At 32.1% G+C, this 18,108-nt stretch overlaps 1 pseudogene; it reads right to left on the bottom strand.

The window, feature by feature from the left end:
• Positions 1–20: 20 nt before the first annotated feature.
• Positions 21–17,879, bottom strand: LOC104646067 (ethylene-responsive transcription factor ERF069-like; annotated as a pseudogene).
• Positions 17,880–18,108: the final 229 nt, after the last annotated feature.

Genomic DNA, 18,108 nt, shown 5'->3' with positions numbered 1-18,108 from the left:
AAAAATGCGTACCATGTGAATTTTTATATATTTTTTTATTAGGACGTCTCTATTTACTCCACGTCATCAATACACACATCATACTCATTCATGTGCCTCCAATTGATTATTTCAACAACAACAAGAACATATATAGTGTAATTTTACAAAAAGAGATTGGAGAGAATAAACCTATGGAAACTTGAACAAATAAAGTAACTAAACATATATGGAGTTTCATGTCTTTTGTCTTCCTTAATGGTGGATGGGGTCGCTTTCCTTCCGTGGCGGCTTAAGAATGTTTGTCAAAGCATTTAGACCTTTTATTTCAATGGTTTCCTTTTCATAAGCCAAAACAGCTTCATCCACAGTGGCAAAACTTTCAAACCAATGTCATTTATTCGTTCTTACATCTTGAATCTCTAACCCATCTTCCCCATTTTCGTTGTCTGTACTTCTTTATATTTTCTTGGTGCAGTTTTGTATCTTTTTTCTCTTTGGAGGATACCATCTTTGAAGTGACCTTGGTCTTTCCATTTTTTATGATAATTTCATCACAAATCATTTTGTCGTTTGGACTTCTCTTCTTAATGAATTCCCTCCTCATCACTAGATGAGTATGTGGCATCATTATCCATTATGTAAATCCGTACAACACGTGGCAAGACCACAAAAATTTTGCCCATTATATTAGTGTTTTTCCTTTGGCAACTTTTGAGGGTTTTTTGACTACCTCATTTTCTTGAAGCTCATCTATAGAAGTCACTGATTCAGGAAAGAGAACAAACAAAAAAAAGCACAATTTAATTCCATTAAATCATGCACTTATATACGCTTCATCAATAATCAAATTAATTTTATTTATGTACTCTATCTGTCAACTTGATTATCTGATTTTGATCTAGAACATATAGTTTCAGACTTTGCTCATTATTATTAACTCAATTAATTACATGTCTATTACACGCCAATTTATTAAATATAGTTATCAAATAGTTCAAAATTTTCAACCAACTTCCTCGACCAATAATAAATGACCCATGTCTCATAGAAGGATATCCTTGACAATAAATTCATGTCCAAGTGACTCTAGCACTTTATACTTTCTAGAACTTATATGGAAGGTTAGGTGAGTATAGATCATTCAACAAAAATATACCAATTTGACTTATATCACCTTATCTTTACCCTCAAATCTCTATTGATTCAACATTCTTGACTACAAGCCTTATTTTCAAGACCACAATCATCAATCACCCCTAGCTGTGGCATTCTAATCACATTCTTTATTACTAGGTGAATCTATCATTCATAAAAAAGTTCAAATTCATCGATTTACAAGTGAAGATCCATCATACATAATAAACTATAGTTTAATTCATGTCTATATGTTCCTCTATCTTGAACCATTACTACACATGATTTTATTTAGAAGATCAATTCTAATTCTTCAATTTCACCATTCATGGCATTAACTCTCAAAATATAAAATTCATCAAATAGACTAGGATTTAGCATTGAAATCACATAAATTCATCATATTATAATAATTTAATGTCAATTAAATCATCATTAAATATAATCCACTTGATTGGAATCAAGTTTAATACTACCCACAATAAAGGAAGAAACACTAGAAAGAATTGTGTTTTGACTTGGGGGAAACTTTGGGGATATATGGGTGGAAGATCCATAGATGAATAAGATAACATACCTTAATTCAATCCCTAACAAAATATCGAAACAATGGATGAAATCTGCCCGTCTTAGTTCTCTTCTTCTTCCTCTTCGTCTTCACTTCTAGAGAATAAATTATTTCGAGTGAATTTGGGTTAGTTTTGTGGTCTTGGAAGAATGGTTTATTTACTAGATTATGGGTCTATTATTCTTATATATATGTTTAATTGAATTATTAATTTGACCACACTCAGAAACCCCGTACCCATGGAATGTGGATTGGTCTACGGATCGTGATGCACCCTTGTGGGTGGTTATATGAGGCTAAAATTTGCAGACAAGTGCAGGACTTGACCTAGGACCCCTACCCACGGGTCATGGGTCCATCTACTGGTCATGGATGGTTGTTGGGTCTGTTTTAAGGGTCTTCCTCAAGGACCTAGTCCTTGGGTGGTAATACCTTGACTACCTAACCCTAAAACCCTCATTCTAAGTAGGGAATTTAACCCCCAACTCAATTAGTTAAGTAATACCTATTAGTTATCATTGACGCTTAGAATTGGATGAAGTTTCCTTATACCTGATCAAAATGGTCCCGCTGCCAGGGAGTGCTGTTGTTTGAGAATCTTTAGTTAAGTTGAATGTTGTTCTTGTTAGTTATAGTTGAACTTACTTAATTTTAGTTTTGTTTTGCTGGTTTGTGTCTGGAAACAGAATGGACACAATGGTATCCAAGTAGACACCAACACGAAATAATAAACCTCAATGATATCAACATGCCTAATGCTAATTACCCATATCTTATGGGTTGTATTGTTTCCATTCGCTTGCCCTAATGCTAATTACCCAAATATTATGGGTTGTATTGTTCCATTAGCTTGCCTCCGGCCGAAACAAGTACTATGTTTCAACTTTTGCAATAGAAAGGGTTGTTCGGTGGTTTGGCTCATGAGATCCCTATTAGCATATTAAAAACTTCATGGATGTATATGGACTATTCTCCTTCAAGAACATATTGCAAGAGTCGGTCCGATTGAGGTTGTTCCCATTCTCTTTGATGGGAGAAGCATACAAGTGGCTGGTGTGGTTGCCACATGAATCAATCACAGAAAGAAGATGTGTCGATCCCTATCTAGATTGTTACTTCCCCTTCAGTATCAATCAAGTATTTTGAGACCCAAATGGGTCATATCTCTTCTCGTTTGAACCCGAGACAACAAGGGGGATTTTCCCCGTGATACGAAGGCCAACCCCAAGAATGAGGTTTTAGTGTGGACTTTATGTCGTGCCACGACGTTAAATAAGGCGCTTTATACGAGGCAACCCAAGTTTTTATTTGCTTTCTTTTTAAGTTGAAATAATGGTGTGTTGATTGTGCAGGTCAAAGTGTGGAAAAATGATTGAGAAATGCATTTAGGCGAACCATAAGTCCATTCGGCGCGTCATTAAAGGGGTCAGTGTGCCCGATATGATTCTTTGTTTGACCTATGATAATTTGAAATTGGGTTTTGTAAAACACGTTGAGCCCTTTACAAACTTCTTTAAATTTTGTAATCTTAAACAATAACATTAAAATGATTACTAGAATTTTTTGTCCTTAGATATAAGAGATCTTCATCTTTAAAGAGAAGAGATTTAAAATGGTCATTTTCTTCTATTCAAATTGTAATAGGATGAGAGATCTGAGTTTTGAAATTTTTACACTCACCGACTTGAATTATATATCCTTCTAAAGAACTAGAAAACCATTTCTCTCAAACACACTTAAAATCCTAGATTTTTCTTTTGTTAAATTATTTCTCTATGGTTTCAAATAGAAAACTTTCCACACGATAAAAATGTCATAAATTCATCAATGAATTTCTTATAGTTCAATAGATAAAATATTTTAAAAAATTAAAAAATATTAAATCTAAAGTAGTCGAATCTACACATATATAAGTTTTAAAATGTGTTTGTGAAAACAGAAAGAGAAACAAGGAAATGATATCTTTTTGTCTACTTACAGTTTGAATTTTAAAAAATGTCATTTTCACATCTCTTATGTGTAAAAGAGAAAATTATACCTCCGCCACAGAAATTCACATGTCACGCATAGATAACTTCAATAATATAACTTGTGGTCCATAAAAGTTAAAGAAACTCTATTTTTGAGCATACCTTGAAAAGAAACTCGAAATCTCTCAAACTAATCAGTACTTTTGATCTTTTTTCTTGTCTTTAAATCTTTTTGCATATGATGTTCATTTATATAATTTAAACTTTAGCAATCATTGTTATATAGAAGTGGTAAGAATCTAAAATGCAAATAGTTAATCTTCTATACTTCAATTCTTTTCACTTGTCATTCTTATCCATTATCATCTATGTGGACTAAAAAATAAAATAAATCAACATTAATAATTCATTAAATAGCCATACATGTGTCATTGAACTTTTAAAAAAGACTCATCTATGTCATCCGTTAAAAATTTGACTCATCTGTGTTATTTTCATTTGAGAAGAATATTTTTTTAAAAAAATAAAATGTAAAATATTTTACTCTCTCACTGTACCCCAATCCCCATTTTTTTAGTTTAAATTTCTCTAAAAAGAATATAATTTTTTTTACTTGTTTTAAAATTTTTTAACCATTCCACCTAACCCTTCGCTTACAAAATTAATATCCCTTCATATCAGATATATACATATCGAAAATATGTTTTCCTTACCACCGCAAGACTTTTTTATAATAAATTTTTTGCTTATGTTATATTTGATGCATGAAAAAGTTCCTAGAAATATATGTACATCTCAAAGACAAAACGAGAAAAATGTACAAATAAATTAAGATCCGAGAATTAGCAACGAGGAGAGGGTGGAATTTATATTTATTAAATGTAAAATAATATCAATCTTTTTTAGAATAAATATGTGTTTTTTTTGGAGAGGGGGCGGTGAAGTATAAATTTTTAAAAATATATTATAAAATAAATTTTAAAATAAAATAAAAGATTGGGGATTGTGTGTGTGGGGGGTGGGGGGTGGAGGAGGGGGAGTATAGGGAGGAAGTGGTGAAGTGGGGTAAGAAAAATAAATTTAAAATTTATTTTTTAAAATATTTAATTTTTAATTAATACAAATATTATATTATTTAACTTTTGTCAAGGTAGAATATTTATGCATGTGCAATGTCATGTGTTAAGATTTTTTCAAATATAAGAGAGAGTGCATTACTGTATTTCGCAAACTAATACTTGATAGTTTAGATATGAAAATCATTGTCAATATTAAACTAAAAAAAACTGAATATTTTAGATATGCTTTTGACCCTAATTTCTATGTAAAACAAATAAGTTCTTTAGCTTCGCAAGTGAAAAACTAAATTAAAACTAAATAAGAAAAGTGAAAAATAAAAAAAAAAGGAAAAATAGTTTTTAAAAAAAGATAGAATATGAAAAAGACAAAAAAAACTACAAAAGGTAGGACAAAAGGGACAAAAAGACGAATAAGAGAAAAAAAGAAAAAAGGGAAGAATGGACAGGAAAAAGAAAAAAAAAAAGAAAAAAACAAATTGGAAAACAAGTTTATTTTTGTTTTCATTTATTTATCAAAACAAAAATTATATATTTATATAAAAGAGAATCCTAGGTCCGTTTATGTGGAGCAACCACAAGCATGAATTTCGTTTTAAGTTTATTTTTCCAAATTAGCTTTCATTTTTTATGAAAAGATGTGACTTTTATGAATAGTTGCGACTTTATTGAAGAGTTGTGACTGTTATCAAAAGTTGTGACTTTAATGACGAGTTGTGACGTGTTTTAAAAGTTGTGACTTTAATGTAAAATTTCGACTTTAATGAAAAGTTGCGACTTTTATGAAAGATTGTGAACATTTCGAAGGGTTGCAGCTTTTTCAAATAGTTGTAACCTTTCTAACGAGGCACAATAAACATGTGTTCACACTACTCTTTGTTGTCTATAAATAGAGTCATTTTCTCTCATCTTAAAAAAAATTATGATCTTCTCCTTCTACGTCCGCAAAATTTAATATTCGTTTGATTTGTCCAGTTGAGTAACTTACTGACACTGCTGTTTTTGTGTCAATAAGTTGGTGAATAAAATTGTTCCATCACGAGAGGATGTAATTCTTTAAAGCTATGGTATTGAAGGAGAATAATTTTATTAAATGATACTGTGCATTCAGTGGACTCGGATTTTTCCTTTCTATTGCATTCTATTTTTATATATCCTTGTATGTTTTTTTACACTCTTTAACTTATGCATATGATATTACTTATTATTTTTATTACATGTTTTTAATTATGTGTTTATGTTTCTGCAAAGTTAGTGTCTCCCATTATATTAAACATATGTAGTTATAGTACGTATGTTCATTGTGCAGAAAATAATTATTGTACTCAGCTCCAAGGATTCATGTTTTGAATATTCTATACTAAATTCTATAACTTAAAAGTACTATATATAAACTTAAATATTATATATTTTTACATAGATATGTAATTTCTCACTTTTCAATGAAGAAATTCATTATGCAAGTTCTAACGTTGTAATTGCTTTCATGTTAAAGCGTAATTTTTTTTTTGAATATGTTAACAAACTTTTGAATTTTTTCCTAAGACATATATCTCAATTGTATAACATGAGCAACTTAAATGATTCTTTTTATCATGAGATGCCTTTGTATATATATTCTTATTTTCTTCTTTATTTTTCTTTTAATGTTAATTAAAGAACCAACGATTTATTATTTTATGAATAATTCATTCGTTAGAGATCTTGGGTTATGTGATGATGACAAATAATCAAAATAATGTTGAAATATTGGTAATATATTTTTATGAACCTATTTTTCCATTATTTTTAATGTATGGATATTAGTAAAAAATTATTTACAATTTCAATACAATTATTATTTACGACCGCTCGAAGTGCGGAATAATTACCTAGTTATGATATGTTAAGTTCTTTTTAATTTATTTGTAGGATATTTTTTTAAAAAAAATATTAAATAAATAAAGATTATATTGGTAAAACTTTTCTTTTATGGATATGGATAATTATTATTTAGAGATAATGCACAAGTATTATCTCAACCTATGTCAGAAATCTCAGAGACACACTTATACTATACTAAGGTTCTATTACCCCCCTGAACTTATTTTATTAATAATTTTCTACCCCTTTTCGGCCTACGTGACACTATCTTGTTGGCCCAACGCTGGTCGACTTTTTTTTCAAGCTAGTGCCACGTAGGCCGAAAAGGGGTACAAAATTACTTATAAAATAAGTTCAGGGGTAGTAGAACCTTAGTATAGTATAAGTGTGTCGCTCGGATTTCGGGCATAGGTTGAGGGGATAGTTTTGCATTTCCTACATATATATGTAAGTTTTCCTAGTAGTTTATTCTTTGTTTTCTATTTGTTTGCTTGTACAGTCTTGATTGTTTGAATTTATTAGTCTAATTAATTAGGATTCACAACAAATAAATTCCCCAAGGGCATAAAATGTTTCAAACCAAGTAGTAGTTTAAACAGTATGATGGATTATAAAAATACTTATATTTGGGATGGACCTAAGTATCGAAGCACAAAAAGAAATCGTAAATAATAATAAAAAAACACAAAGTAGTATCATAAAACCACTATAGAATTTTAATATATTAAAATTTAAATAAACCAAAATTTTCATAAATAAATTTAATTTTTCTTAACTATCCCATAAATATCACTCGTTGAAGAAAGATAGAAAGTTGACCACTTAGGTACTTAAATCAATTTTCTAAAGTTAATTTTGACCATTTTGTTTTGATTTCTTTTTATTGAAAAATCAATGTTTCTTTCGTTTGGATTTCTTGCCAGCAACCCCTTCCAGAAGTTATAAGCTACTGTTTTTGTTGGATAATTAATTTTGATCGTGAATTGTCTATGCACACTCATTCGGTCTATTTAGATAAGATTATAGTAGGAACTCTACTAATGTACTATCTCCGTCTTATTTTATATGTCATCTTTTATATTTTAATAGTTAAATAAATCTACTTTTTATGGTAAAATTTTTATGGATCTTTTAAATATTTTAAAATTATCAATTATTGTGACTTATAGTACATTTTACATAGTTTACAAGTATATAAATTTCATTTAAAAAAAAATGAAGATTTCATGCGTAAATTATCAATCAAACTTAAACTGTTTGACTATAAAAACATAAAACGTGTCGTATAAATTAAAATAAAAAGAGTAAATTATATTGTATAACAATATATGTTTTTATTATTTCAAGGTGAACATATCTCACCGGTGAATGTAAGAGAGGGTCATCATTTAGTAACTAGGCAAAATACTAATTAATTAATGTTTAATGTTTTCTTTCTGGTCTTTTTTTTTTCTTTTTCACAAATTTGAATTTATAATGACGGTGTAGACTAGGGATTGTTTGGAAAATCATCTTGGTAATTGAATTTGATATAATTGAGTGTAATTAGACTATTTGACATGTTTGGTTGGTCATATAACTACTTGTTCAACAATTAATTGAGTGTAGTTGACAGTGGGTACTTACACACTCCAATGTTGAGGGAGAGATACGAATTGATGATAATTACATGGTGTCCTTGCAATATGTTTACTTTTTAATTTCCTATTTTTATATTATTCTACCGTTATGTCAAAAAATATATTCTTATTATTTTACATTTCATATTCTTCTCATTTTCAACCCCTACTTCTTGCTATTTTATGCGATTTTTTGTATTATTTGATTTATGTTTATTTTTTTATTAAGATAATTTTTTTATCATTCTAGTTTTTAAATTAAAGTAGAATTCATGTTTAATAAGGTTATAGATTTACATTTCTCTTTTCTTTTAAATCATATTTATGTATGACCTATTGGAATTTGATATAAGAGTATTTTATTAAATTTTTTATTTTAAATTAAAGATTTATGTTATATTTTTAGTTTGATTTGTTTTAGTAGATTGACTTGATATTTACGTTGCAGGTCATTTGTTTTTTGTTTTCTAGTTAGACTTGATAAAATATCTTCAAATATTTTTATACTTTTATGACATTATATTCATGATATCAATCTCTTTGTCAAATATGTATTTCATGAGGTTTATAGAAATCTTGTACTTTTAGTTTTTATTATTAATTTAAGGGAAAATATCCAAGTACCCCCTCAACCTATGCCCGAAATCCCAGAGACACACTTATACTATACTAAGGTCCTATTACCCCCTTGAACTTATTTTATATGTAATTTTCTACCCCTTTTTAGCCTACGTGGCACTAGTTCGAAAAAAAAGTCAACCATCGTTGGGCCTACAAGATAGTGCCACGTAAGCTAAAAAGGGATCAAAAATTATTAATAAAATAAGTTCAGGGGGGTAATAGGACCTTAGTATAGTATAAGTGTGTCTCTGAGATTTCGGGCATAGGTTGAGGGGATACTTGAACATTATCCCTTAATTTAATTACAATTTATAAATTTGAAAAAATAATCATTTGTTTATAATATTAGTGCTGATTAATATGTTTTTAAAGGAAAAAATATATAAATATTTAATTTGATATTATTTATAAAGACCCTTATTTGTCTAATGTAGATTTTTAATTTTAGATAATTAACTTTAATTTTAAAATTTTTATACAATCTTATAGTTGTGCATCGAAACACTACATATGTAATTATAGTATAACAAATAACACGTCAACATAATTACTAAATTTTGTAATTATTAACCTACTAATTACACCAAATCCAATTATTTATGGCTTTCAAAACAGACCTAGTAAACTTTTCTAAAAATATATATTTTTTATTTTTTATAATTCATTTTCTTCTCATTCTCAACCTTTACTTCTTGAGATTCTATGCGATTTTTCGTAGTATTTATTTTATCCTTAATTTTTTAAGAAACTAAAGTAAAAGTCGGTGTTGAATAAAGTTATAGATTTACATATCTCTTTTCTTTTAAATCATATTTATGTACGACATGTTGAAATTTGACATAAGAATAGCATTAAATTTTTTATTTAGATTTAGAATTTATATTATATTTTTGGTTTCATTTGTTTTAGTAGTATTGACTTGATATTCACAGTGAAAGTCAATTTTTTTAGTTAGACTTAGGGGTGTCAAAAATGTAGTCAAACATAGGTAGCCCGCAAACCCGTCCAAAATTTTAATGTTGGGCTCAATATGATTTGAATTGGGTTCAATCTCAACTCATTCAAGCATAACCCATTTGAATAGAATCCTCAACTGAATTCAATTCAAACTTCAGTGCCACGCCCGAGCCTACACCCTGGATGTGGCCGACACTTGAAGACCATTTTTGTCCTCGAACGGATCCTTGGTCTGACTTACTTACTCAGCGGAAGACTTAAACAAAAGAGATAACTCAAGAATTAACTTAAAAATAATAATTGACCAAAATGACAACCCAAGTCTAAATCGTTTACAAGTGAAAGAAACTAAAATTTTCATAAATAAATTCGAATTTCTTAACTACCACGTAAATACCACGCGTTAAAGAAAAATAGAAAGTTGACCACTAAGGTACTCAAATCAATTTTCTAAAGTTAATTTGGACCTTTTTGGGTGTGTTTGGTACGAAGGAACATGTTTTCCATGGAAAATGTTTCGTGGAACACAAGTAAAATTTTTACTTATATTGTTATGTAGAAAAAAAATTCGTAATTTTTTTAGTGTTTCATTTATGAATTTTTTTTTTGCAAAAATATTTTTTATTTTTAATAAAGAGTAGAAATAATTTGGTGGATTGAAATTGAAAATATTTTTAAAAATAAACTTAAATTTTTTAGGGGGAGGGTGGATGAAGCTGGGGGAGGGTAGGGTAGGGTAGGGGTGAGATGGGCTAAAAAAATAAAAAAAATAAAAATTAAAAATATTTTTTTAAAAGAAAAGCTTATTTTTTTTTGTAGGGGGGGGGGGTCGCGAGTAGGGTGTATAACAACCCGTAAAACGAATAAGTGCAACTAGAGCTAACTAGTAAGTGTCAGTTTTTCATGAGGTTTGAGGTGGTTTAATGTTGTTTTAAATCATGGTTGAGGGGTTTAGGGATTAAACGTCAAGATACGACTCTCCATGGACCACCCTAGGGGTCTATGAAGAGGACCCTAAGCCTAACCCCCCATGACCCCTTGAAACCAAAAAGTTGCCAAAATTTAGTGACCTACGGTAGGGACCCATGACCTGTAGGTCCATCCACGCTTCGTTGATGGCCTCCATAGGTCAAGGGCACCCAAACAAGTTGCAGCCTCAGACTACGGACCAATTGTACGAACCTGTAATACTCCGACAGTCTAAAGCCTAATCTAGAGCCTAACATGGTATTCTAAGAGTTGTAACATTGTTTTAAGTCAATTATAATGAATATAAGTCGTTTAGGAAGTTTTAAAATCAAAATGTCAAGGAACGTCCATGACGTCCGGAAACTAGCTTGAAGAGGTGCTAGTGTACCTTAGCCTATTTGACAAGGTTTTAAGAGTCGAAAAATGATGAAATTTGGTGGGAAGGTTTCTAACACGTATTAGATTAAGTTTATAGTCTAAATTTCTGGATACGACTCCCCAAGGAGGAAACAAGGGCCCTTGAGGAGGACCCTTGCAATTTGGCAAAAAGCTGCCAATAGGCATTGTCCATCAACGGACTGCAGGCGACGAGGCATAGTTGGATGGATGGGGCATCGATGCCTCCGTAGACCAACACTTATCCATTTTGGATAATCCATTTGTACCAGTCTCTCACACCAAAAATGGATGTGCAGGACGGAAGGGGTCTAGGGCGTAGATTGACCTACAGCCCGTCAATCGGGATCTCGTAAGTCAGATCTGTGTTTGGATGTGTTATTTTAATGAATTCATTTAATTATTTAAAAGTTTTGTTAGTTAATTAAGGTTTAATGGAGGTTCAATTAAGTTAATTAAGGACCCCTTTAAAATACTTAGCCTAATTAAACTAGAGCTAACTCCCATATTTTCCCAAACCCAATTGCTCTTCCTTCTCTCTCCCAAAGAAACTCCATAAAAGACCAAGCAAAGGAGGGTTCTAGGTCTGTAAAGGATCAAGTTTTCTCCATCAAAATTCATCAATTAGTAATGTATGAGATTCCTTTGTTTTTTGGGATTCTTCCCCAAAGGGTTCCTCAAAATTAATTTTAAAAAGAAGAGTTTTAGATGGGTTTTCTTCTATTACGTAATTGATCTTTCAATTGGATTTTTTATGATTTATTTTGATAATTATCGGTATATTATGATGTATTGTAATCCAATTATGCTAGTTCTTAATTAATGAACCTAGGTTGTGAAGTAGAACATGAATTTAACCTTAGTTCCTAACCCTAGGCTATGAACTATTGATGAGTTGTTGTGTAGTGATTCAATTGTTTACATTATTGTGTTAATTACTATTGAGTGATGATATAACACCCATTGTTGGGTTTAATTGTATTGTTGATGGTAAGACTATGATGATGGCTTGTGAAGGAGATTAGTGTAAGTCTTGTGATTTCAATTCTTTACTTCAATTATGATTACTTGTGTTTAGTGATGAAGCTATATTGAACTATACCTTGTGATAATATTGATGAGGATTGGTATGATGTTAACTTGAAATGTCTTGAATTATGTGGTTGGTCTCTATTGCTAAAGTATGATGATATTTACTCTTAATGATATAATATGTGAAGTTGGGCATTGCTTATGTTTCTTGTTGAGTTTACTTGGTGGAGTGAGGTTATGGGGCCCTACTTGGCCATTGCACTAGTGTACTTAATAGGGGTGTATGAGTGATGGTATTTATTTAGTTATGATGTTATGAACTCTTATACATGCTTGTTGATATTATAACTTGATGATAGTGTTGTCTTGGTTATGTGCTCAATTGTGTAGATATACATTTTGACTTGATTAGATTTAGTATGGTTGGTCTTGTGATGTACATGGTCTTGACTTAATGAATATGTACTATTGACTTGTATCGGTTCTTGATTGTGCATAAGGCTTTTCAATGTAAATTATCATGCTTTAATGAAATATACCTTTTTAGCATGATTTTTATGTTATATGTGCGTATGGTCCTCTACTTAGTACAAGTGATGTGTTGACCCCGTTTTCTCCCTTTTACCCAATATTTTAGGTTCTGATCGTTGAAGGGTTTGTGAAGAATCTTGAAGAAGACTTGGATCCTCATTCTCTAAGTTGGGTATGTCCTCACCACTTCGAAGATAATTCCACTTTCTATCAATGGATGTTGATTAGTCTTAAAGACATTTTTTTCATTCTCTTTCATTTGATTACTAAAGATTGTATAACCTATATGTGGCTTTATTGGTATTGATGTATGGGCTATGCCCAATTGTTATACTATTGTTTAGATGGTTTAATATGAGACATCCGTCTTAAGACTATGTTATATATAAGTGTCATAAAAGTAGAAGACTGTGTATTCTTATTATACGAAGGGTCTATGTATACTCGATTTGAATATATATTATGTGTATTTTAGATGTCTATGTAAACCTCATGATAGGTAGAAGCAAAGTTTTTATTATTTTTTTTGCGATTTTAACGTATGAAATGTAATGGCGAATGAATGCTAGTCTAGTCTTTGAGAACAACGATCATCTAAAAAGTATGACCTGTTAATACCCATGATGGATACATGTAGACTTGAGTTAATATGAGCTCTCATCCCCACACCAGTGCTCATTACTACTACCAAAATATACTTTAGCTCATGCTTTAAAAATATCCTCTTTGCTCTTGGGTTGAGATAATTTGCTCAACCCTTTTTAGCTTTAAAAATCCCCCTTGGAATCAATGTTCCCCTTTTAGTTTCTCAAATTTCTTCTGGAAATCTTAGTTTCTCTTCAACTTAAATGTGAAAACATTTATAAACTTTAGTTAGTACTTAGTTCCCTTATAACTCATGATAAATGAACTCATGAACTCAGCTCTTACTCTTTCCATAACTTGAAACTTATCTGTTAGGGAATATTTAGTTGCCTTATAACTTTTGAGAACTTAACTCAACCCTTTTACTCTTTACTCAACACATTGCTTGAACCTTAAAAAAAAATTAAAATGTTTGTTTAAGAATCTTGAATGCTTAGAACTTACTTTGACTAATTTCTCAACTTTTAGACTTGACTCTTAACTTTCCTTGAATTGAATTATGGATTCAAGGATCATGATCTCATATTTATGGATGATTTAATGATATTTAGACGTACTTTAGATTGTAGAAATTAACTAGAAATTTTAGGTACATAACTTAGGAGTTAGTACGAAAAGATATGGGGTCTCCAGGTGACCTTGGCGCTCTAAGAGGAGCGGAGTTCCAGAGCCTGACGGACAGACTATGGTCTGAGGCTCTACATAGGTCCTTAGCTAGTGCATACACCTAAGATATATTATGTTAATTCTACCTTAGGCAAGTTAGACACTTCTTTCTGGTGTGGGGGTAAGATAACAGATTCCATGTAGCTCAACATGGTCTATGTCGGTTAAGGTCATATCTCCCTATATGATATGAATATATGAATATGACAAGAATGTGAACTATAACTATGACTTCTTAAGAGGTACTACCTTGTATAAGTGGGGGTTTGGTACTTATTTGTTCATTGCATAAGTAAGCTTCAAGAGTAGTTGTGGTAAGATTCTCTTAAGCTATGAAGACTTATGAATTATGTAGTATGATGTGTGATGTTGGTAAGGATGATTCTACTTGCTACAATTTATGAACATGAATGCTTCCCTTGTAAATGAGGATTGGCTATGAAGGAAGTTAAGGTATGATATGCATGATGTTGGTGATCAAAATATGACACTTGGCATTTGGTAAGGTTATGTGATCTTGTCTTTGCATTGCACTATTATAGCTATGTGTTGCTTATGATATGATTTGACTTATGTTTCGTAACAAATAAGCATGATTGATACGCTCAAATTTACTTGTCAAAAAGAATTATAAGTGGTCGTATCAAGTAAAGAACCTATATATGAGGTTGGGGTCGATCCCACGAGGAAAATGATTTAGACTTAACTTTAACCTACAAATATTCTATTTAATTAAGTCCTTTCCGAAAAAAGATAATAAAAGGGGGGGGGGGTTTAAATAACAAAATGAATTAAATATTTCTAAGTAAACAAGTAGCAAGTATGAATATTCTATATTTATCAAGTGATGAGAGTAACTAGGGCATAAGTTTTCCCTACAGGTTCATAACGCGGTAATTCTAGCTATAACAATCCTTTCCTAGTATCTTTCATGCAAAGTGGTAAGTTATGTATCCCTAATTCCTTGGTCCGGCAACTAGAGAATTTCACTCCGCACCTTGGTCCGCTACGTGTGTATGCTTTACTAAACCTTACCTTTACTTAATATTAAGCATCATAATCGAATGTATGACTTAGTTGTTACTTCGCACCAATCGACACTAGCCTATTAGATAGTGTATACTAAATCTACGTTGATAATTCTATTCTTATTATCTACCTCCTTGGTCTGGCAAGTAGCAACAAGGCAAGTTCTAATGCGTGCACTCATTAAAAAGACTTCTAAACAAAAGAATTATCAATACATGCAAAACACTATTTTAGAATTGTTATTTTATCTAGTTTTTACCTTGTTATTTACCCATGGTTCACACAACCCTAGTTATGGATTTAGTTACCTATGTTAACAATCACACATCATATTGATTAGACAAGAATTTATGTACATACTTTGATGAGATTTGAGAAAATCTAGAAAATTACTTGAATAATTCAAAGTCTTGCAACAAATGATTCCAGCAAGTAGAATATTTCTCAAATCTCAAGTTCAACAACTAGGATAATAAAGTAAAAAAATACCAAAAAGTCAAACCCCCAAAACGAGGTTTTTACAATTATTTATAATAAAGAAGTCCTAACATAAAAAGGATATTTATTTAAGGAAAATCTACCCAAAAACGCATTTGAGTCAACGAGCGAACTGACGGACCGTCGAAGCCTCCCGTCGTTCCACTCTTAGAATCTTTTTCAGCTCCTTTCTTCTCCAACTCACTGATACCATCAACGGACCAGTATCACAATTCGTTGAGTGCACGACGGTCCGTCGATGGATTCCGTTTCTCCACACTTAGAATCATTTCAAGATGGGTACTGGGGCTACATTCTGTTAGCAATGGCGGATGAGCAGGACTGTCCGTCGTGGAGATGATGGTCTGTTGATAGATTTTGTAGCCCCACACTTGGTCAAAATTCCCCGATCTTCCTTCAACAACATTTTATTCAAACGACGGTTGCCACCTATGGACCATCGATGGGTAAAAGGATCGTCGATGGCTCCGTATGTCATCACTTTTGCAGTTTCAACACAGTTCTTCCGCCTTTTCATTCTGGACAGTTTTCTTGCAAATCAAGAGAATAATACATTAAACTACAAAAAGGCCTTAGACACACACTAAACTTATGGAAAAATCGTTGAAAGTACCGTGAAACCATGATACATCAACACCCTCAACTTAAATTCGTTATTTGTCCTTAAGCGACGCACTAGGACTTACCACAAAACCTTTGTACAAAAGTATCCTTATTTTAGCTTTCGCAATCATCTGGATATCAATCCCGATTATTTTCATTATGTTTATGCATGCTATCACTATTAGGATCGCTCATGTGGATCATACCATGACACAGACTCACCACACACCGACACCTATTCTCTATGATCCTTCACCAAGGTACCAATTTTCCGGTATTGCAACTAATGTCCTCACTTCAAAACAGCATCCTCAATTTTCACACAATGATTTCAGTTTGAGTATAAGGATTATTTTTTTCGGCACTCGCTCTCAGAACTACTTCACACCTCATTTATACTTGTTGCCATAGGCTTGCCCTTATTTTCATTGCTTTAAGTTCACCACAATGGACTCTTAGGATCACACAGAGACTTTCTTAGCTTGTAACTTAGGCTCAGGGTTAGGTTGGGTACATTTGGATGTATTTTAGTGACTTATTGCCCTTCTTGACATAACGGCTAAGCATCCTAGCTTTTCATTGTTTTATTCCGCCATATTTCTTAATTCTTTTATATTCTTTCGCCTTACTTTTGTCCTTTCTTTCTCCTTTTGTGTAAGTGATTTTCTTTTTAATTTTTTTTCAATTTGCTTTCAACTTTCTTGAGTCACTTTTCTTTTGTTCCTTCTCTTTCTTTATTCTTTCTACCCTACTTTCCGGAGCGTTCCTCAACTAGCCACCCTCAACTCATGGTTTTGCCATGAGTCAAGGTACACAATACCCAAGGTTGGGTCAGGGCCACGACAATATTGTTTTCTGCATTAGACACCCTCAACTTATGTTTTTGGCATAAGCTGAGGTGCACATGTCCAATCAAAGACCAGGGCTAACACATTGTTCCCAGAAAAGATCAGTTGAGGTGAAAAAGAAAGGTCTATTTTAAGATTAAATCATTTGGATCAAGAAGGGATTAATTTCATTCGGTTTTCTCTTATCTAGGCTAAAGATTGGCTATCTTAAACAAGTGCCTATGATCCTTTCATAATTGTCTATCACAACTTACTTTTAGAAGGACGAACCAAGCATGTTCTTGCACAGTACTAATGGTGGACTATTCAAATTTTTCTCACACTCACTTGACATCTCATTGCTCTACCAGATTATCAGATACCTAGTTTGAGTTTTAGATTTAGGGTCAATGTCGTGGTGTATCTCGTTATCATGCTTAGATCCACACATTCATTAATTACTATGCCTAGTCATGCAACATTTTCTTTACAATCAGGATATCATTTTGTTTAGCCATGATGCTTCAGATTCCATTTCTATACTATGTACAAAAGATACTAACATGGCGGTTCAACAATAAAATAACCAGTCTATTGGTGAAAAAGAACATAGGAACTCAGACTCACCCTAGCACTCAGTTTCCATTTACCCCACCCCCCAAAAAAAGACATGCAATTGTCCCCAATGCGTAAAAGTATATAAAATAGGGTGGTAGGTGAATCAAACCCAAGGTGCAAAGCGCCCATGATCAACATGGTGACAGGTCTGGTATCCCCAAACCCGCTCCCTATGTAGTCGGGATACAACCAGTGGTGTACTCAGCAATAACAACACTATGAGTAGTGCTCCTCTCAGCCTCAAAAACTATAGAGCTAGACGCCCCAACAACCATTTCTATAACCCTCAACTAGCGGGCCTCCTTATCAACCAGCGAGGCTATCCTCGCGGCCTCCAACTCATTGCACACTTTTTTCTATGCCTGAGACTCATCCTAATCTATAACTCGGTGCCTCCACAAAGCCGGATGCTTCTTCAGAACAGAAAGCCTCCTCGGAGCCATAATCTCCCTCAGAATATGCAGCCGACCCAGAAGGTGTACCGGTCATTATACGCTCCTCTTC

Source organism: Solanum lycopersicum, chromosome 1 (genome assembly GCF_036512215.1).
Source record: "Solanum lycopersicum chromosome 1, SLM_r2.1".
NCBI lineage: Eukaryota > Viridiplantae > Streptophyta > Magnoliopsida > Solanales > Solanaceae > Solanum > Solanum lycopersicum.
The sequence above is the reverse complement of the archived record's forward strand: the minus strand, read 5'-3'. Positions and strand labels throughout refer to the sequence as shown.